Source organism: Hyperolius riggenbachi, chromosome 3 (genome assembly GCF_040937935.1).
Source record: "Hyperolius riggenbachi isolate aHypRig1 chromosome 3, aHypRig1.pri, whole genome shotgun sequence".
In the NCBI taxonomy this organism is placed as follows: Eukaryota; Metazoa; Chordata; class Amphibia; order Anura; family Hyperoliidae; genus Hyperolius; species Hyperolius riggenbachi.
The window spans coordinates 496,464,144-496,487,532 of NC_090648.1; the positions used below are offsets into that span (position 1 = coordinate 496,464,144).

At 46.8% G+C, this 23,389-nt stretch overlaps 1 protein-coding gene across 2 annotated transcripts in view; it reads right to left on the minus strand.

The window, feature by feature from the left end:
• Positions 1 to 22,564, minus strand: part of RAB19 (RAB19, member RAS oncogene family) — a 42,973-nt gene extending 20,409 nt beyond the window's left edge. Inside the window, exon 1 of one of the 2 annotated variants that reach the window (XM_068273094.1) lies at positions 22,545 to 22,564. The gene's annotated coding sequence lies outside the window, so the exon portion shown is untranslated. Of the gene's footprint in view, positions 1 to 14,411; positions 14,492 to 22,544 lie in introns of those variants that run through there. The other variant, XM_068273093.1, reaches the window with a different exon arrangement.
• Positions 22,565 to 23,389: the final 825 nt, after the last annotated feature.

Genomic DNA, 23,389 nt, shown 5'->3' on the forward strand with positions numbered 1-23,389 from the left:
AAGTCTCCCTAACACTGCCACTGCCTATAGAGCGCGTCCTAGTGGCTGCAGCTCTGGCACTTTGAGTCCGCCAGGAGAAAAGCGCAATATAAATGTTGTCTTGTCTCTCCACCTTCCCTCCCCCCACCCCCCCCCCACCCCCCGGGACGCTGCTCCTCTTACCCTCTGAGCCAGCGGTCACTTCCTCTAGGATAGTCCACAGGTCACGCTGCTGATCTGAGGTCTATGATGATGAGGCGAGGGGACCGGGCACTATCCTAGAGGAAGCTGCTGCTGGCTCAGAGGGTAAGACAAGCGGTGGCTGCGGGGAGGGAGGAGGGAGCAGGCTGGCCACCAACCTGGCTAATCTATACAGGAGGCATCTACCTGGCTAACCTATACTACCTATACTGGGGGAGCATCCTCACAGGTTTGCCTCAGGTAGCAAAAAATATATTATGGGCCCTAAACTGGGGGGTGATTAGGGTTAGGCACCACCAGGTGTGGTCTTAGGGTTACGCACCACGGGGTGGCGGGGGGTATAGGGTTAGGCACCACCAGGTGTTAGGGTTACACACCACCGGGGGGTGGGGGGGCTAGGGGGGTATAGGGTTAGGCACCACCAGGTGTGGTCTTAGGGTTACGCACCACGGGGTGGTGGAGGGTATAGGGTTAGGCATCGGAAGAGGGAGGGTTTTGTGTAAGGGTAGGGTTAGATTTACCTATAGTAAAATATAGGTAACAATTACCGATATCGAACGCAAATTGTAACTTTAAATATAGTAGAGTATCAGTAAATTTAATGATATTCTATTATCGGCACTGTTCCCGGGCTCGATTTTCCACAGCCCCCGAAATTCACGTACGCCTTCTAGAGCGCTCAGACCAATCATACACGCCCTTCAGCCCCTTCTATTATTTTTGTAACCTAATAGATACGGAGATTTTGGGTAGAAGTGTTACCATAAGAAAGAGAACCGCAACTATAAATAACTTTGGAAACAAATACGGGTAGAAGGCTGCGCATCCCTGACCCAATACTACAGTTGAATGGCTAATCGCTGTGGCGTACACCGCCCCTCCTGGACTGAAATGTACGCCCGCATCCAAACAATGCAATACTGGTCTATGGAGAAAGTTTAGCTTCCATTATATTTTGCATGCAAAATACAATTTACTGGACATCTGCACCAACGTTGAGGTAATTCTCCGGAGCAGATGTCCTACACTATCTGACCTAAGTTAAAAGCATATGTCCTTAAAGAGTCTGAAGCGAGAATAAATCTCGCTTCAGACCTCATAGATAGCAGGGGCACGTGTGCCCCTGCTAAACCGCCGCTATCCCGCGGCTTAACGGGGGTCCCTGATCCCCCAAATCCCCTCGTTTCTGCGGAGGAGCGCTTCCTGGTTGGGGCAGGGCTAACCGCCGCAGCCCTGCCCCACGCGCGTCTGTCAGCGCGCATCTCCGCCTCTCCACCGCCCCTCTCAGACTTCCTTCACTGAGAGGGGCGGGGGAGAGGCGACGATGCGCCGCTGATAGACGTGACTGGAGGCAGGGCTGCAGCCGTTAGCCCTGCCTCCAGGAGCGACCAAGCCTGCGACCAAGTGTCGCAGTGGGGGGTTTGGGGGTGAAGGGACCCCCGTTTAGCAGCGCTATAGCGGCGGTTTAGCAGGGGCACTATGAGCTCTGAAGCGAGATTTATTCTCGCTTCAGAGTCTCTTTAACCCTGGCAGCAGCTAAGCAGAAATGTGTAACTTACGTTCAATATGAACAGCAGAGAATAAAGCCAGCACTCACCACATGGGTTGCACTTGAATGACTTATCACCTCATGTGCACCGCTTATACAGCTCAAATACACACTCAGCAATCAAACAGATGCAAGACATATGCATAACTAAATAGGTCAGATAGTGTAGGACATCTGCTCTGGAGAATTACCTCAACGTTGGTGCAGATGTCCAGTAAATTGTATTTTGCATGCAAACTATAATGGAAGCTAAACTTTCTCCATAGACCAGTATTGCATTGTTTGGATGCGGGGCGTGCATTTTTAGTCCAGGAGGGGCGGTGTACGCCACAGCGATTAACCATTCAACTGTAGTATTGGGTCAGGAATGCGCAGCCTTCTACTCATATTTGTTTCCATAATTTTGTAACTACCAGGCTAGCAGCTCCCATTGTGCTTTCCTGTTTGCATGGTAAGTATATAGTTATGCATATGTCTTGCATCCGTTTGATTGCCGAGTGTGTATTTGAGCTGTATAAGTTGTGCACATGAGGTGATAAGTCATTCAAATGCAGCCCATGTGGTGAGCGCTGGCTTTAATATCTGCTATAAATAACACCGAGGCCCACATTGGAAGTTTTGTTCCGTTTTTGTATACATACTTGGTAGTTGGTTAGCAAGATAGTAAAATATGAGTACAAAGTGCAGCCCTGCAAATGGCATTCTCTGCATTGTCCTGTAAAGCTTGTACACCGGAGCACTTTTTTTTGCTTTGCCCAGTGTTACATTTTTTTTTTTTTTTTTTTTAAAGAAGCCCTGCCTTCTCTAAACCTTTGAAGAGCTCCAAATGGGCACTTCAAGTGCCTGCGCCGACATAAACATAGGTATTAACTATGAGGAACAAAGAAAAAAAAAACTTTCACATTTTCAGTCTCTCTTTATGGAATGTGCAAGGAGGAACAGTTGACCTTTACACAAGAAAAAAAAATGTTGAAATTTTTTTTGAAAGGCATGGCCCATGGCTGAGGAGACATACAGATTTACTGTGCTGTTAGGGAGGAACACGCACACTACAAAATGGAAGGCGTCAGTGCCATGAAAGCCGGGGTGTAACTACAGGGGGAGCAGCCCTGCAATTGCATGGGGGCCCAGAGCTGTATGGGAGCCAAGGGCGTAGCAGCTGCTATGGGGCCCTGGAGCCGAGGGGGCCCAGGTGGTACTTGATGTATTCACCATTAACTTTCTTGTGTTCCTCCACCCTGTGATTTTATCTAAATGCCCATGGACTATATGCAGTGTAGATCACATGAGAATGCAAATCTCCCATTTAAAGAAAACCTGTAACAAAAAAAGTTCCCCTGGGGGTTACTTACCTCGGGTGGGGGAAGCCCCCGGATCCAAATCGAGGCTTCCCCCGTCCTCCTTGGTCCCACAGGGGTCTCGCTGTGCCCCTCCGAACAACAGGGTGTAAATATTTACCTTCCCGGCTCCAGCGTAGGCGCAGTATCGGCTCTCCGCTCGGAGATAGGCGGAAATAGCCGGGGAAATAACTATGCTGTGTTCCTTTTTTACTTTCTCTGTCTGAAAGAGTTAAATATCAGGCATGTAAGTGGCTGACTCGGACCTGACTCAGACAGGAAGTGACTACAGTATGACCCTCACCGCCTGCGCCCCTTCCCTCCCCCTCTGTAAGCCGATTGGAGGAAGCTTATGGAGGCGGGGAGGGAAGGTACGCAGGAGGGGAGCCGCGCTATACAGGAGGCGGGGGAGCTGCAGCCTGAATGTAAACAGCAGACTAGCAACAATCTGTGTATCGCTAGCCTGGCGGTTTTTACAATGGGGGGACAGCAGAGCACGGGGGGAGACTGGGGGCACACTGTAAGGACACAGAGGCTGGGCATTCTATGACGAATGTCCCTCTGTGTCCTAATATTGATGTCACAAACCCACCTCGGGTTCTCTTTAACAATGGTAGCAATAGCATGTAAGGGGGCTTTGATATTCATAAATGCATGCGTAATTATGAATGCTTGCAATTAACTATTAGACCCATTAGATTGTAAGCTCGCAAGGGCAGGGTCATCCTCCTAATGTTTACTGTTCTTGTAACAATATTTGTGCTGCTTGGAACTCTGCTGTACATTTGTTAGTTGTATCTATGTTCCCCTTGTCGTCTTATTGTGCTTTGTAAAGCGCTGCGGAATATGTTGGCGCTATATAAATAAATAATAATAATAATAATAATAATAATAATAATAATAACTACGAAATTAATTACGCTTTTCCCAAAAAGTTCTCATTACTGTTACGATGCGACCTTTTAAAAAAATGTGTACATTTATTTCATTTTTTGCCTACAAATAAAGTATATATAACTTTTTGTATCCCTGTATGATTCAATCTTTTTTTGTTTCTCTGTGTAATTCACACACTACTGATGTATAAAAGATCAGCAGGGCTGCCAGGTAATTGGTGTTGTTTAAAGGGGAACTGAAGTCAGAGGTATACGGAGGCTGACATATTTATTTCCTTTTAATCAATACCAGTTGCCTGGCAGCCCTGCTGGTCTATTTCTCTGCAGTAGTATCTGAATAACACCAGAAACAAGCATGTAGCTAGTCTTGTCAGATCTGACTTTAGGCTACTTGCACACGAAAACGTTGCTATAGGTGCCACGTTAAGGTCGCATAACGTGCACCTAACGCAGCGCCTGGTGCTCTTCGATGTGGACGTCAGAGTGAGCCGCGTTGTGCAGCTCACTCTGGCGTCCGTGATGCCGGGATGCGTACTCTTGGACGCATGTGGCATCACGTGGTCCCGCCGGCCAATCGCTGCACAGAGCGGCCGCTCCAGGAAGTAAACACTGTACGTCACACCGTGCAGTGAATATTAATTAGCCATGTGCCTGGCCGCTCTCCGCTCCTCCCCAACATGACTGACCATGTGCAGACAGTCTAACGCGGCTTAAGCCGCTGTAACGCTATAGTATGCTGCACATTCTGAAGAACGTGCAGCGTTACATGTAACGCAACGTGGGCAGTGTGAACAGCCCACTTGTGTTACATTGCTGTGCGTTGGGGGAGCGTTACAGGCTGCACTAACGTGCGCCTGTAACGTAAAACACCTGATCTGCTGCATGCTTGTTCAGGGCTATGGCTAATAGTATTAGAGGCAGAGGATCAGCAGGGCTGCCAGGTAACTGGTATTGCTTAAAAGGAAATAAACATGGCAGCCTCCATAGACCTCTCTCTTCATGCCAGAGGCTGAGTCCTTAAGGCTGCTTACACACCAAGACGTTACAGGCGCACGTTAGTGCGCCTGTAACGCTCCCCCAACGCACAGCAATGTAACACAAGTGGGCTGTTCCTACAGCCCACGTTGCGCTACATGTAACGCTGCACGTTCTGCGCAAAGTGCAGCATGCTACGGCGTTGGTGCGGTTATAGCCGCGTTACACTGTTTGCACATGCGCAGTGGGGGGCGGAGAGGAGGCGGGGAGAGTCAGCTACAGTAGCCGCGCACATGGCTACTTAATATTCACTGCACTGGCGGGCGCTGATTGGCCGGCGGGACCACGTGATGCGGAGTGTCTGGCTCCGCATCACGTGGTCCCACTGGCCAATCAGCGCCACTCTGGGAGACATTATAGGAATCGAGCCGCCTAACGCGGCTCACTCTACCGTCCTCTCTTGCAGCACCATACGTTGTGTTAGGTGCACGTTATGCGACCTTAACGTGGCACCTAACGCAACGTCTTGGTGTGCAAGAAGCCTAAATGCACCCAAGGTGAGAGGTATATGGAGGCTGCCATATTGGCTGCCATATTTAGCAATACTAGTTGCCTGGCAATCCTGCTGATCCTTTGCCTCTAATACTTTTATCCATAGACCCTGAACAAGCATGCAGCAGATCAGCGAACACCGCCATTGCAGCGCAGAAGACTTGGGCGCAGCAGGGAGTAACGTCGGCGCCGTCAGAAGGCGGAGCTGAAGTTACTTACTAAACACTATAATTCAGCTTCCAGTAATTGCTGGAAGCCGAATTATTTCATTCCCCACCATCCATGGCGGCCTGGAGGGGGAATAGTATTTAACGCCACTGGGACTTGCGCAGCAGCAGGATCAGCCATATACCGGCTGTATCCTGCGCCCAAGTCTCCCGCGCCGATTCCTCTCGTATGCGCAGATCAGGTGTTTCTGACATCACTTGCAGATCTGACAAGATTATCTGCATATGATTTGCAGGTCTTGTGCGCTCCTCCCTCTGACTCAAACAATATGTTCACTGTATATATGTACTTCTGTCAACCAATTGGATCGCTATATACCTAATTGAGTGTGTACCTCAATAAGAAAAATGAAATTAAAACATGGTATAGCGCTCAACAATTACACACTCCCAGACCCACATAGAATCAGTCCATAATATCTCAAAACATGATCCTAGAAAAAATCCTTTTCTTAACCACTTGCCGACCGCACGCTTATACCGTGCGTCGGCAAAGTGGCAGCTGCAGGACCAGCGACGCAGTACTGCGTCACCAGCTGCAGGCTGATTAATCAGGAAGCAGCCGCTCGCGCGAGGGGATCGCCGCCATGTGACAGGGGACGTCCTGTCACTGGCTGCACAGGACGGATAGCGTCCTGTGCAGCCCGGATCACCGGGGAGGGGACAGGTAGGAGAGGGAGGGGGAATTTCGCCGCGGAGGGGGGCTTTGAGGTGCCCCCCTGCCAGCCACACGCAGGCGGAAGAGATCAGACCCCCCTGCACATCATCCCCATAGGGGGGAAAAAAGGGGGGCAATCTGATCTCTCTGCCTGCACCCTGATCTGTGCTGGGGGCTGCAGAGCCCACCCAGCACAGATCACTAATAACCACGGGTCATCAAGTGGTTAAAATCCAAGTCCTGCTTGAGTCCTAGGGGAAGAGGCGGATATAGAACACAGCATCTGACACTACTACAAACAAGCGCTTTTGGCTGGTCTGTGCTGGGTCAGCACAGACAAACGGTGAGAGGCTTTGTTGAAATACGGTGGAAGTGTCACTGGGTGTTTTGTTACAAAATTTAGGGAACCACTGGAGATAGATCTTATAAAGGGAGTGGTGAACCAAGCTGCCATACAATATTACCCTATGGAAGTGTGTTTTGCTTTTATGGTCTGAATACTGAGGAGGCGTGATTGGAGCAGACTGGTCGTGTGGGATCACTGACAAAGTGTCACAAGCGTGTTTTGCCGATCAATTCAGGTTGGCTTACAGATCTGGTGAGCGTATAAAGTTTATCATAATTGTGCAAAGAAGATTTGATGAATGAAGGACTTTTAAACTTGGATTTTAAGAAAAGGATTTTTTCTAGGATCATGTTTTGAGAGATTATGGATTGATTCTATGTGGGTCTGGGAGTGTGTAATTGTTGAGCGCTATACCATGTTTTAATTTCAAGATTATCTGCATGCTTGTTTCTGGTGTGATTCAGACACTTCTGCAGCCAAATAGACCGGTAGGGCTGCCAGGCAACTGGTATTGTTTAAAAGGAAACAAATATGGCAGCCTCCATATCCCTCTTGCTTCAGTTATCCTTTAAGCAGAAATCTATGCAAAAATTGATTGAAAGGCAGTCGCCATAATAACCAAAGGATGGGCATGACAGCCAGGGAAGTAGATTTTTTTTTTTGTTTTGTTTTGTTTAGAAGGTCAGCTCTTGCCTATGCACATTACAAGCAGCTGGAAACCTGAAGGGTTAGCACCCAGCCTGAGCAAAGGTCTCCCTGTGCAAGCTAGACAATAGAAGATATGTCTCTGTTATACCTGGGTGTATGAATGAACAACGAAGCATTGTGCTGAGAATAAGCAACTAGAAATTGTGAATTAAATTATGGCCGCAATTCACTAAGCTTATCTCCTGTCTTTAATAACGATTCTGAGCTGTTAATACTGTTATCACCATGGTGATGAATCATGTAGTATTCACTAAGGAATTTACTTTAGCCTTAAAAAAATAAATCATTCTATTCTTAAGTTAAGGAGTGATTCCCAAAGTTAACAACTGAATCCTTAAATTAACGACTGAATACTAAACTTAAGGACAGGATGTTAATTCACACAAAGGAATCCAAGAGATAACTACTGTAAAGTGTGTGAGGAATCATCACCTGGCCTGGGCTGTCCTTAAAGGAAACATCAGGCAAAAAATGTAAAATAATCTTTACTCACCTGGGCCTTCTTCAGCCCCTTGCATCCGACTGTCCCACGCTGATCGCTCCGCTCTCTGCTGCCGTCCCGGGCTCCCGCACGCTGTTCAGGCCTACCTCGAGGTCATCCTTACTGTGGCTGCGTGAAGCGCCGTCAATCATGGCCACGTGGTCCACGGTGTACTGTGCGGGCACAGAACTACTGCGCCTCCGCAGTACGCCGCGGACCATCCGCTCATGATTGACAGCGGCGCTTCACGCAGCCGCAGTAAGGACGACCTCAAGGTCGACCTGGACGGCGACGGAGAGCGGAGCGATCAGCGTGCGACAGTTGGCTGCAAGGGGCTGGAGAAGGCCCCAGGTGAGTAAAGCTGATTTTTACATTTTTTGCCTGATGTTTCCCTTAAACTGAATCAGAGACGAAGCACCCTCATGTATTTTACCATATATATATCAGTAGGAACATTAGAGAAAACATGGCCGCGGGAGGATTTTTTTTCGCCCGATTTCTTTTTCCCATCATGTAGCTAGCCTAGCGCTAGCTACATGATTCTCCCCTTCCTCCGCCGGCGATCATGCCCATAAGAAAATCCCGTTCTGAATGGGATTTCCTTTAGGGCTTCCCCCGTCACCATGGCGATGACCGGAGTGACATCATCAACGTTATGACGTCACTGGGACTCCCGATCCACCCCAAAGCGCAACCTGGCCAGGCTGTGCACGGGGTCTGCGGGGGCCCTCTTTCGCGTCGGGTAGCGGAGGATCGGCGGCGAGCGGCAGCGATCGGGGCAAACACGCAGCTAGCAAAGTGCTAGCTGCGTGTTTGAAAAAAAAAAAAGTTATCAAAAATCGGCCCAGCGGGGCCTGAGCGGTGCCCTCTAGCGTCTGTCCAGAACGCTAGAGAGGTTAAAGGGAACCCGAGTTGGGAATAATATGGAGGCTGCAATATTTATCTCCTTTATTGTCAGAACTGACAAGATTAGCTACATGCTTGTTTCTGGTGTAATTCAGTTCACTACTGCAGCCAAATAGATCAGCAGGACTGCCAGGCAACTAGTATTGTTTAAAAGGAAACAAATATGGCAGCCTCCATATCGCTCTCACCTCAGATTCACTTCAAGGATTGTGGTTATAGATAATGGCAGTTGGTGCGGTTTGTCTTTTTTCATATCTGCTAGTAGTAAAGATGATGATGTGCAGGCTAATTGTAAGGCGCTTAGTATGGACCCGGACATACAATGCTATATACTCCTTTCTGAATTGCCTGAAGAAGTGGGGTCACGCCCACGAAACTCGTAATATTGTGGAGTGTATAAATAAATTCGTTTTGTGTTATACTATAAAACATTCTTTAGTGTCCTTTGGAGTGGCTAGGTTTCCACCTCTACCACATCCATGATTTAAACCTTTTATCATATTATTTTATACTATTGGCGCCTCTGTTCACCTGCCGGCTAATTGTGGAGCAAACTATATGAACAAATTAAACGGTGAATATCAATCATTTTTTAATCTCTCTCTTATCTTTTAACTTCTCACTTTTCAATGGATTTATTCCCCTTGCCCCCCGCCTGTTTCGTTTAGCTACAGTCCTTCTTTAAGTATCGGTAATCAGACACCCAATCGGTGAGTGGGGACCTAATGTGGGTAAGAATAAAGAATACAAATAAATGGTTATAGGGGGAATATATATATCGAATATAGGGGTAGGTGGTTAGTATTAAACATGGAGGGCGCAGGGTTAGCTGGTGGGGGTTCTTGTTAAGCACTTACAGGTAAGGTTTCAAGTGAGGACGGGTGACCAGTAGTGCAAAAGTAAAATATCAGTGAACTAAATTACCAATATTTTGTAGATTACCGCACTATCCGGCGCCCAACTCATGCATTGGCGCTGCAATACGTACTCCTTAACCAATATTTGCGCACTGGCAGCATTTCTGATGAGTTTTCCAACAATAAACTGTCTGGAGAGGTTTGTTGACGATTTACCAGGATATATTGGGATCAAGAGGTCACGGGCGGAGTGATGAAATATGGCGAGATTATAAACTTAATAGAGGGAGACACTGTCAGCTCCACTGGTTATTGATAAAATAAAAAACAATTAACCCTTTTGATCCCTCCCCATTTATACATGTTTTGCATATTCTGGTAAATAAGTTTAATTTGTTAACATTATGTTATGCTATTAATTCATATTATGGTGTATTTATAGAGGGCTGACATCTTTGTCTTTTACATAGTATATTTAGTCGTGTCACTACCGTATGAAGCAACGTACAAATGGTAAATCAAAAATTGATTTAAAAAAATTATGAACGGACCTGACGGTAAATTTCAATCAATCGGACGCAGTGATCGACTGCCTATAGCGCTGCACTGTATAAAACAGTGCAAAGTGATAGATTTTCAATACATTTCACGGTGAACTGAAATATACGGAAAATCTGTGTGCAGTATATGTCGGGGATTGGATCCCTCTATGATCATATTCAGATCAAAGAAGGCTTGACCTGTTGAGTGGTAATGGGCAGCACGGTGGCGCAGTGGTTAGCGCTCTCGCCTTGCAGTGCTGGGTCTCCAGTTTGAATCCCAGCCAGGTCAACATCTGCAAGGAGTTTGTATGTTCTCCCTGTGTCTGTGGGATTCCTCTGGGCACTCCGGTTTCCTCACACATCCCAAAAACATACAGATAAGTTAATTGGCTCTTCCCCCTAAATTGGCCCTAGACTATGATACATACACAATACATACATACATACATACCTGACTATGGTAGGGATCAGATTGTGAGCCCCTCTGAGGGACAGTTAGTGACAAGACAATAATCTGTACAGCGCTGCGGAATATGTTGGCGCTATATAAATACTAAATAATAATAATAATAATAATAATAATAATAATCTAAGCATGTATGTTAGCCTTAACACTCCCTCAAAGGGGCCATACACTAGGCGACCAACCAACCAACCATCCAACTCGATTATTATAATCGAATTGGATGAAAATTGGTGCTGCCAAGTGCATGCCCGACCGACAAAGCGACCAATTTCGGGACAGAAATTGGCCGCACAGTCGATCACGCATGTTGGAAAATGTCGGGCCGAGGTTGGTTGGTCGGGTGCGCGGCGGTATGGCAGCCGAACTGCGAACGAGCAACGAGACGACGAAACCCTCACCGCTGCCGCCACAATGTATAAATGTATGCAGTATGTGCATTTATACATTACCTTTCCGGTGTCAGCCTCCACGCGGTTTCCGTCCATCTCGCCGGGTTCCGCATACACGCCGGCGGCGCTATGTCTCACGTCACGAAGGCGCATAGCTGCTGACGTCAGCCGCTATTCGCCGCTAGGGTGTATGCGGCTTACCCGGCGAGATGGACGGATGGACCCGGCGAGCTGCTACAGGACAGGTAATGTATAGATGCACTACACTACATACATTTATACATTTTCAGGGCAGCGGCAGGGCGGACAGCGGCGGCTCAGCCGATTCCCTGATGATTTCATGCTGAAATTGGACAGGAATTGGCCTGTAATGTATGGGCAGATTCGATTAGAGACAAATTTATCTCTTGGTCGAATCTGCCCATATTCGTTCTAAATGTATAGGCACCTTCAGAGGCGCTCACAATTTAATCCCTACTGTAGTCCAAGGCCAATTGACTCCCTCCTCTATCGATGCACACGTTCTATAGACACTCACCTAAAGGATTATTAGCAACACCTGTTCAATTTCTCATTAATGCAATTATCTAATCAACCAATCACATGGCAGTTGCTTTAATGCATTTAGGGGTGTGGTCCTGGTCAAGACAATCTCCTGATCTCCAAACAATGTCAGAATGGGAAACAAAAGGTGATTTAAGCAATTTTGAGCGTGGCATGGTTGTTGGTGCCAGATGGGCCGGTCTGAGTATTTCACAATCTGCTCAGTTACTTGGATTTTCATTTTCACGCACAACCATTTCTAGGGTTTCCAAAGAATGGTGTGAAAAGGGAATAACATCCAGTGTGCGGCAGTCCTGTGGGCGAATATGCCTTGTTGATGCTAGAGGTCAGAGGAGAATGGGCCGACTGATTCAAGCTGATAGAAGAGCAACGTTGATACCTCGTTACAACCTGAGGTATGCAGCAAAGCATTTGTGAAGCCACAACACACACAACCTTGAGGCGGATGGGCTACAACAGCAGAAGACCCCACCGGTTACCACTCATCTCCACTACAAATAGGAAAAAGAGGCTCCAATTTGCAAGAGCTCACCAAAATTGGACAGTTGAAGACTGGAAAAATGTTGCCTGCTCTGATGAGTCTCGATAGAGTCAGAATTTGGCGTAAACACAATGAGAACATGGATCCATCATGCCTTGTTACCTCTGTGCAGGCTGGTGGTGTAATAGTGTGGGGGGTGTTTTCTTGGCACACTTTAGGCCCCTTAGTGCCAACTGGGCATTGTTTAAATGCCATGGGCTACCTGAGCATTGTTTCTGACCATGTCCATCCCTTAATGACCACCATGTACCCATCCTCTGATGGCTACTTCCAGCAGGATAATGCGCCATGTCACAGAGCTCGAATCATTTCAAATTGGTTTTTTGAACATGACAATCAGTTCACTGTACTAAAATGGCCCCCACAGTCACCAGATCTCAACCCAATAGAGCACCTTTGTGATGGAACGGGAGCTTCATGCCCTGGATGTGCATCCCACAAATCTCCATCAACTGCAGGATGCTATCCTATCAATATGGGCCAACATTTCTAAAGAATGCTTTCAGCACCTTGTTGAATCAATGCCACGTAGAATTAAGGCAGTTCTGAAGGCGAAAGGGTTATAGTATGGTGCTCCTACTAATGCTTTAGGCGAGTGTAGTTTGCGTTTATTAGTTGCATTTAAAGTGAATGGGAACCGCATTTAAAAAAAAAAAAAAATGAAACAAATACTTAAGGAGAGGGAAGGCTCTGGGTTGTATAGAGCCTTCCGTCTCCTCTCTCAGTGCCCTCTATCCTGTGCTGGCTCCCCTCCCCCCCCCCCCCCCCCGTTTCAATCCCCCACCGAAAGGGTATTTGGAAGTCTTCGGGAGACGTGCAGCTCCATTCTGCACAGGCGTGAGCGTGCAGGCGCAGTACAGGGCCATCCTTCTTCAGGAGCACTCGGGCTCCCTGAAGACTTCTGATGCCTCCTTCGGATGGGTAAAGCAGTATTTGACTAAATTAGTCAAATACTGCTACCGGGCGAGCCAGCACTGGAACGAGGGGACCAGGAGAGGAGCCAGAAGGATCTATAGGACCCAGAGCATTCCCTCTCCTTGGGTAAGTATCTATCTCATTTTTTTTTAATGCGGTTCCCATTCACTTTAAAGTAAAATGGTTTAAAGTGTACCAGAGCTGTTTTAAATAAAACGTTGTATACATACATGTGGCTACGCAGGAGAAGTGCAACCTCTACCTATCTCTCCAGCAGCTGCTGGAGAGATACGCAAAGAACGCACTTCTCCTGCATAGACTGGCGCTGACTGATGGAAGTGACAGGACCCGGTAGCTGCAGAAGACTGAGGACGGCGGCGTGGGAGCGATCCGTGCATATGGGGCTGGAGGAAGCCACATGTATGTATACAACGTTTTATTTAAAACAGCTCTGGTACACTTTAAAGCCTACACACATCCAATTTTGACTGGCCAATCACTGACCAGCCATACCACCATATAGTAGAGAGCTTACCTACACAATCTGTTCATAGTATTCAAAATCTGTTGGCCATCATAGGAGGTGATAATACTGGCCAATTAAAATTGAAAGTGTGTACCAGGCTTTACTTTGTTTTTCTTACGTATTAGTTCCGTGTATAAATGAATTCCTGAGGAAGAGAGGAATTTCTAGTGTTCCCGAAAATCTTGCATCCATACATATAATTATATAGCAAATTACAGGTATTCTCTACACAACACAGACCTTCAGAGTAGATCGCCATAGGCAATAACTGGAAACAACAAACCGCCGTCAGCTCCCAGTGCCAACATTCTAACAGGTGACTCTCGGCAGTGGATGTTATTAAACATAGCAAGTAACTTCAGTAAAAGAACAAGAAACTAAAAACAACAACAAGAACAAAAAAAAAACAAAAAAAACAACAAGAATAAAAAGAACAAGAAACTAATAACCTAAAATGGTGACTGTCTTGAAAAGGGTGATTTATTTGGCTAGTAGCGACGTTTATATAAAGTCAGGGGATTATTTTACAGTTCGCATGGAGAGAATACAACAGAACTCACCCATTTATACAGAGACTTTTGTGATTTGGAGAAGGCTATAGAGACTGCAGAAGGGATATCAGTAACACTCTGGCACCCAGCCTGCCTGGACTGGTGGTTTTCTATAGTAAGAGGAGGCCATTAGTTTCTCAATCTATCATAAACTGATCACAACTCTCTATAGATCTCCAATAAATATCCTCTAGCGATCCCTTTTCCCCCCGGAGTGCTCCGAGCATGATCTGATGATCTCTTACCTGCCACCTGGTCTGCAGGGATCTGTACACCTGTCAGACACCTTCCTGTGAATGCATCTCACCTGGATGAACAGGTAAGCCTGCCTTTTTTTTCCCCCGCCCCTCCCCTGGAGCACTCTGGGACTTGTAGTCCAGGAACTAGGACAGCAATAAGGAAATGAATACACCTTTCTTGCCAACAGACCTTTCCATGTCCTTGAGTGCTTTCTGCCAAGAGATAAAAAGGCAGCTTTTCAGCAGAAGAAACATATATACAGGCAAAAGTTACAAGTCAGTAAAATGTAAGGTTAAACGCTAACTACCTGTGCTTGTAAATAATAATATCAATAAACATGTTGGCCTCGAGGCAGACCGGTACAGAGCTACAGCACATTATCTAAGCTGTCTCACCAGTCTAAAACCTGGTCTAGCCGGTCAGCCCTGGGCTTAAAGGGGACCTGAACTCTTGCACAGGATAGAAGGTAAACACAGAGAAATGCACCCTGTATGGATTTGGAGAGTTTAGCCTGTCTATTCCTCGGCTGTGTCAGCTGGCTGCCTCAGCAGAGCAGTTAATTTGTATACCCAGGATGTTAGCAATATATCTGCTTCCATGAAAGCAGGAAGTAGACACACTGCAGATTTATTGCAGGATTTGTATCAGCTGTAACAAAGAAATGTTTTTTTTTCTTTAAAGGTTATTATGCTGTTGCTTATCTTTAAGAGCAGAGAGGAAGTTTAAAACCTGCAAACCTATGTAGATTCCAGACAGACTCCTTTACCTGCCCCCGCCCCCCAATAATGCAATATACATTCGACCACTGAAAATATTTAAAGCGGAACTGCAGTGAAAATAACATAATGAATTAAACTGCATATTTTTGTACAATATTCATTTATAGATTATTTAGTCAGTGTTTGCTCTCCCTGATTTACATTCTGAACTGTATCACTGGTGGTGACATCATTAGTTCTGCCAGGTGATCTGTACAGAATGTTCGTTACTGAGGGCCCGTTTCCACTGTTGCAACGCGATTTCGCCGGCATTCCGACACTTGTAAAAACGCATGCGGATGCGTTTCCGCATGCGTTTTACCCGCGATTTCGCGTGCGATTTCGCATGGCAGGGTGCCATGCGAAATTAACCATGACACTGCCAGGGCAAAATAACATTGAAAAAGGTGCGAAATCGCACGCGAAATCGCGGGTAAAAACGCATGTAACAAACGCATGCGTTTTTACTATTAAATACATTAGCGGCGATTCGCACGGATTCCCGACGCAGGCGAATTCTGTGGGTCCCATCGTGCAGATTTGGCCCGCCGCCAAATCGCTCCCGCACACGGCATATGTGGAAACAGCCCCGGCCACTTCAGTGTAACAAGCGAATCCGCATCTCGTTGCCGCATGCGGATTCGCTATGGTGGAAACGAGCCCTGAGAGTTCTATGCACAGAGGGAGATACTGCTTGCTTGGCCAAAAAAAGTTGTTACTACCCACAATGCAACGAGGCTCACGGACAGAAAACTGTCAGGACCATGGTTATGACATCACACTGTGGGAGGGGGTTCACCACAATATCAGCCACACAGACCTCTCTGATGATCTGTTCAAGAAAAGGAAAAGACGTCTTGTGGGAAAGGAGGTATCAGCTGGGGCTCGTTCACACTAGGTTGTTTTCAGCCTTTTTTCAAGCGCAGGCGGTTTGTAAAATCGCCCACAAAACGCTTGTGCAATGAATGTCTATGAGAAGGTTCATATCGTGAGCAGTGCGTTCAGCAAAGCGGTGCCTGGACCATTTTTGAGGCAATTTTGCCTCAGTGGAAGGTATAGGAAAATTGCAAACGCTCACAAAATCGCTTTGTGCAGCAATTGCGTCAGAGTTTTTCAGAATAAATACATTGTACTTATTCTTTTCCAGGTCAAATAATTCACTTCCTGACTTCACAAAACCGCTCTGGAAAAGCGCTTAGAAAAGCGATTTTACCCGTAACACAGCGCGCAGTGGAGTGCCGGGAGGGGGAAAAAAGCGCACAAAAAAGCAAAACGCTTGCGTTTTTTATTTTAGGTGTGACTGAGGCCCTACTGATTGGAAAAAAGTTCAATCCTGGGTTATAGTTCTTCTTTAAAGGATACCCGAAGTGACATGTGACATGATGAGATAGACATGGGTATGTACAGTGCCAAGCACACAAATAACTAGGAGGTGTTCTTTTTTTTTTCTTTCTCTGCCTGAAAGAGTTAAATATCAGGTATGTAAATGGCTGACTCAGTCCTGACAGGAAGTGACTACAGTGTGATCCTCACTGATAAGAAATTCCAACTATAAAACACTTTCCAAGCAGAAAATGGCTTCTGAGAGCAGGAAAGAGATAAAAAGGGGAATTTCTTATCAGTGAGGGTCACACTGTAGTCACTTCCTGTCTGAGTCAGGACTGAGTCAGCCACTTACATACCTGATATTTAACTTTTTCAGGCAGAGAAAGAACAAAAGGAACACAGCATAGTTATTTGTGTGCTAGGCACTGTACATACCCATGTCTATCTCATCATGTCACATGTCACTTCGGGTATCCTTTAAAGGACAACTGTAGGGGATAGGAGGAAAAAGAGTTGAACTTACCCGGGGCTTCTAATGGTTCCCCCACAGATGTTCTTTGCCCACGCAGCTACTCACCTATGCTCCGGTCCCTGCCTCAGAGAGCAACGCATAGGGGACACAGAGGAATGTCATGGACCAGGGAACCTGCCTCTGTGTCCCATCTGCCCCCCCTGCGCCTCCACAGGTACACTTTAAGGGACATTTCACATATATTGGATCCTGCTGCCTTGTACTACAAGGGACTGCTAGCAAAGACCTGTTTATATATGTCTGTGTGACAATGCAGCACTGCACATTTTTGGGCCAGTGGATGCTACTATTCATTTGATACGTGGCACACATTTGTTCCAAGCAGCAACAGAGTGGAGAGTTGGAGGCACATTTTGATGTATCTGAAAGCAGATTTTTCACGTATGTGAACCAGCGTCTAAAGGGAACCTGTACTGAGTAAAAGTATTTAAAATAAACACATGATGTACCTGCAAATGAATATTACATACTTACCTCGCCATCAGTTCCTCTCAGAAGCTCACCATTTTCTTCTAACGCGATTGCTTCCAGTTCTGACTAGATCTAGTCAGACTTGTCTCTCCAGAAGCTGAAAGCCTTAGGCCCCCTTTTTACTATATCAGTTGCTGTCAGTTATAACTGAAAAGACAACTGATATGCAAGGAAACATCCATGTTTCCCTATGGCTCTAGTGGGCGATATTACTGGTTAACCGAGTGCTGACCAGGAAGCTGTTATGGGGTTTTGGCCATTTTTATAATGGAGGATGGAGAATTCCATTGATCACAGTGGACAAACGGGACGCAGGAGAAGAGAAAGAGATTGATGAGCAGACTACACTGGAGGTAAGTATGAGTTGTGTATGTTTATTATTATTTCTATTTTATTATTATGTTTATTTTTGACTTTTAATTTTCAGTTCATGTTTGCTTTAAACCTTGAACCACGTGGAAGTTGCATAGCATATGACAAAATAAATACTATTCTGCTTACAAATCATTAGTATGGTTACATAATTTGTTTACAAGAAGCTGTAGTATTTAAATATTGCTAACGAGAATGTGATTTATTGCACCACCTACTGGTCTATCTGGAAATATGTACAAGGTAATATTTATTTATAGTAGTATCTTGCCAAAAGAATGGAGATGCCCACCAAATCCTTGAATATATATGTTCCATTCACTTCAGTGGACAAACATGAATAAAATCAAGCCCCAAGTACAATTTCTTCCTATCTAGAGCACAAGGCATTTACAGGTATTGTGAAATTGAGTGAATTGACAAATGATTGTATGTGCAGTTCTTTGCTATCTTGGAAGAGCTGCTAACATTTTGATGACCATAGCTTAGAATAGGGCTGTGGTAATAAATGTTCTATTTATTATCCGTACTACACATACAATTCAATATAGCATACTTTTTTTTGCTTCAAGTTTCCTTTAAAGGACAACTGTATGCAGGGCCGGGCAGAGGTGAGAGAGGCTCCAGCCTCAGGGTGCAGTATAGGAGGGGGCGCACAACTCACTAAGATGCCATTCCCCTATTGTGTTTGAAGCAGAGAGAAATAAGAAAAGGAGAGATTAAGAGGTAGGTGTGTGTGTGTGTGTGTGGGGGGGGGGGGGAGATGTTGGATTCCCTGGGGTGCCTCTTAGTCTAATAGCAATCAGTGTGACGGCTGGGGTGGGCGGCAGTGCTGGTCGTAATGGAAAAATCTACGCTTACGGATCATTACGCGTAATTTTACGCTATTACGCATTATGCAATTACGGTTACGGCTTAGGAAATTATCTACGGTACATCACTGTAATTACGCGTAAACTTACGCAATTACGCGTAAGGATACCGTAATGAAGGCGCTTACACTACGATGTTACGCGTAGTGCCTTAATACCCATTAATGCGTATTTTTTGACGCATGCGGACGATATGTACGCAATAGCCGTCAATGTGACAGTTATTGCGTACATATCATTCGTATGCGTCAAAACGTACGCTTATACTGAAGGGCGGGAGAAGATACTATTGGTTGCTTAGGATGTTGACTGATTGGCTACTCTTAGAAAATGGGAGATTTTACGTTAGTAATTACGCGTAAAATTACGCGTAAGTGTTCGTAAAATTACGCATGCCTAGCAATTACGGTAGACAGTGTAATTACGATACCACTTACGGTCTTACGCGTAAATAACTACGCGTAAGACCGTAAGTTACGCGTAACGCTTACGCGTAAATTTACATTGAATTACGATGCGTAATTACGCTCATGCGTAATTTCGGCCCAGCACTGGTGGGCGGGATGAAGGGGCGCACTTTGGTGGCTCAGCCTTATCCCGACTCTGCTCTAGCAAGACACGCCCACTGTTCCGCATAGGCTTAACTCACATCAGGCTTTGAAACATAACAATAGGAACTTTGACATCACTGTAGAAAACTGAGATGGTGTCAGAAGTTTGGAAGGGGAAAACCTAAAAAAAAAAAAAAAAAAGAAAAACAAAAAAAGATTAGCTGAAATGTAGTTTATGTCTGGACCAGGGCCGGAGCTACCATAGGAAAAAATGGGCAATTGCCCCAGGGCCCCAGAGCCCATAGGGGCCCCTCCCCCATCTTAACTGTTGCTCCCCAGGGACTCTGCAGAGTCTGTTAAGTTGGGAGGTGATTGGGGGAGGGTCAGCAGCCAGCTCAGGGGCCCAGGAGGGGGATTTGGCTGCAACAAAGGGCCACTAATGACGCTTTTTGGTCGGGGGGTGTCTGTTGGGGGGCCCCAGGCTAATTTTGCCCTAGGGCCCAATTGTTACTTGAACCGGCCCTGGTCTGGACTCAGGGGTAGAGATGGGCCGAACCTCCGATTTTAGGTTCGCGAACCGGGTTCGCAAACTTCCGCGGAAGGTTCGGTTCGCGTTAAAGTTCGCGAACCGCAATAGACTTCAATGGGGATGCGAACTTTGAAAAAAAAAAATAATTATGCTGGCCACAAAAGTGATGGAAAAGATGTTTCAAGGGGTCTAACACCTGGAGGGGGGCATGGCGGAGTGGGATACACGCCAAAAGTCCCCAGGAAAAATCTGGATTTGACGCAAAGCAGCGTTTTAAGGGCAGAAATCATATTGAATGCTAAATGATAGGCCTAAAGTGCTTTAAAACATCTTGCATGTGTATACATCAATCAGGTAGTGTAATTAATGTACTGCTTCACACTGACACACCAAACTGTTCACTGAACAGAACAGGTATGCAGTGGCGGGTTCACTGAACAGAACAGGTATACAGTGGCGGGTTCACTGAACAGAACAGGTATGCAGTGGCGGGTTCACTAAACAGGTATACAGTGGCGGGTCCACTGAACAGAACAGGTATGCAGTGGCGGGTCCACTGAACAGAACAGGTATGCAGTGGTGGGTTCACAGAACAGGTATGCAGTGGCAGGATCACTGAACAGGTATGCAGTGGTGGGTGGGTTCACAGAACAGGTATGCAGTGGTGGGTTCACAGAACAGGTATGCAGTGGCAGGATCACTGAACAGGTATTCAGTGGTGGGTGGGTTCACAGAACAGGTATGCAGTGGCAGGATCACTGAACAGGTATGCAGTGGTGGGTGGGTTCACAGAACAGGTATGCAGTGGCAGGATCACTGAACAGGTATGCAGTGGTGGGTGGGTTCACAGAACAGGTATGCAGTGGCAGGATCACTGAACAGGTATGCAGTGGTGGTGGGTGGGTTTACAGAACAGGTATGCAGTGGCAGGATCACTGAACAGGTATGCAGTGGAGGGTGGGTTCACAGAACAGGTATGCAGTGGCAGGATCACTGAACAGGTATGCAGCCAGGAAAAGCTAAGCCTAACTAATCTTTCCCTATGAGAGACAGACAGCAGCTCGCCCTACTCTCTCTAATGCAGGCACACGAGTGGCCGTAATGGCCGCCGCTGCCTGCCTTATATAAGGGGGGTGGGGCTCCAGGGGCTAGTGTAGCCTAATTGGCTACACTGGGCCTGCTGACTGTGATGTAGAGGTTCAAAGTTGACCCTCATAGTGCATTGTGGGGCGAACCGAACTTCCGGAAACGTTCGCCTGCGGGAGGCGAACGCGAACCACCGAAGTTCGCCGGGAACCGTTCGCCGGCGAACCGTTCGGCCCATCTCTACTCAGGGGCATCCAGGGGGGCCCAGAGTTATTTTAGGGCCCTAACTACTAACCTTCCCCTCCTCCTATTTAGGGAACTATCCTTCACATCAGGTGTTTTTGCAGCTACACTTGTTATGGGTGTGAAGAGTATGAAGGCCACACTTGTGTAATGACCCTTGTGAGATGGGCATTTGTGGTTACACCACTGCCCAGCAGGGCTGGTTCTAGACTTTTTGCTACCTGAGGCAAACTTATGAGGATGAACCCCCCACCTCCACCCTCTTTGGAATGATCGCACAACACTAGATATGGCCCGAACGGTTTGCCGGCGAACAGGAACCGGCAAACTTCCGTGGTTCGTGATCGCGGAGAACCACAAACTTTTCCAGAAGTTCGATACGTGGTGTATCGAACTTCCGGAAAAGTTTGCGGTTCTGCGGAAGTTTGCGGTTTGCGGAAGTTTGCCGGTTCTTGTTCGCCGGCAAACCGTTCGGGCCATCTTTAGTGTTGTGCATATACTACATCATTAGCGTCAACTTTGACCCTCTACATCACAGTCAGCAGGCACATTGTAGCCAATCAGGCTACACTTCCTCCTGGAGCCCCTCCCCCCTTATAAAAGGCATGCAGTGTCAGGCATTTCAATCACTCGTGTGCCTGCAGTAATTAGAGAAGGGAGAGCTGCTGCAGACTCACATAGGGAAAGCTTAGTTAGGCTCTTGAAGGCTTGTTAGCTTTCTCCTTGCTGATTCACCCCTCAACAGCTCTTTTGAGAGCTAATCTTGTTCTTGTGATCTATTTTTTTTTTCGTGTGTGTGGCCCACTTGCATTATATACAGCACTGTCAGTCAGTCACAGCTGGCATTTGGCCCCTTGTTGGTAATTCCTACTGTGCTACTGCCAGGCCCAGCACATTCAGTGACTACCTGTGTGTGTGACAGGCAGCTGCACATTTGTAATCCCATCCCAATCACTGCACCTGTTCACTGTTCAGTGCACCTACCTACCTACCTACATGAGCGCACGCATTGTTAATACCCCCAGTCATTGCATCTGTTCACGGTACCTGTGTGTGTGTGTGCGTGCGTGTGTGTGTGTGTGTGTGCGTGCGGTGCAGATTTGTAATACCAATCACTGCACCTGTTCACTGTTCAGTGCACCTACCTACCTACGTGAGTGCATGCATTGTTAATACCACCAGTCATTGCACCTGTTCATGGTACCTGTGTGTGTGACAGCTGCACATTTGTAATACCAATCCCTGCATACCCACCTGTTGTTGTTCAGTGCACCTACCTACCTACCTACATACATACATGAGCGCACGCATTGTTAATACCACCAGTCATTGCACCTGTTCACGGTACCTGTGTGTGTGACAGGTGCACATTTGTAATACCAATCACTGCATACCCACCTGTTGTTGTTCAGTGCACCTACCTACCTACGTGACCGCACGCAGTGTCATTTCACCTGTTCACGGTACCTGTGTGTGTGCGTGCATGCGTGCGTGTGGTGCAGATTTGTAATACCAATCACTGCACCTGTTCACTGTTCAGTGCACCTACCTACCTACGTGAGCGCATGCATTGTTAATACCACCAGTCATTGCACCTGTTCATGGTACCTGTGTGTGTGACAGCTGCACATTTGTAATACCAATCCCTGCATACCTGTTCACTGTTCAGTGCACCTACCTACCTACCTACATACATGAGCACACGCATTGTTAATACCACCAGTCATTGCACCTGTTCACGGTACCTGTGTGTGTGACAGGCGCACATTTGTAATACCAATCACTGCATACCCACCTGTTGTTGTTCAGTGCACCTACCTACCTACGTGACCGCACGCAGTGTCATTTCACCTGTTCACGGTACCTGTGTGTGTGTGTGACTGGAGGGGGCGTGGTTAGGGGTGTGGCCTAAGTGTCCTGATTCCTAGCTTTAAAATGTTGGGAGGTACGGCCCAAACTGTAACGTGATGTTGAAAGGCAAGTGGTGTCATCTCTGGCACACAGCGTTGGGTCAAGGGTCCATCTGACCACGTGGTCTGCAAAGCACGGTCAGGCTTGCCCGAAGACTAAGTCAGTCCCCACACACAGCATCTCTGCCTGCATGCCGTGTGACTGCCTGCCCCAAGACTAAGTCGCTCCCCACAAAGCATCTCTGCCTGCAGGCCGCCTGGCTGCCTTCCAACAGGGTCCAGGATGCCAGGCGGATTCCTGAATTTTTAAGCGGCCGCTATAATAATTTTTCT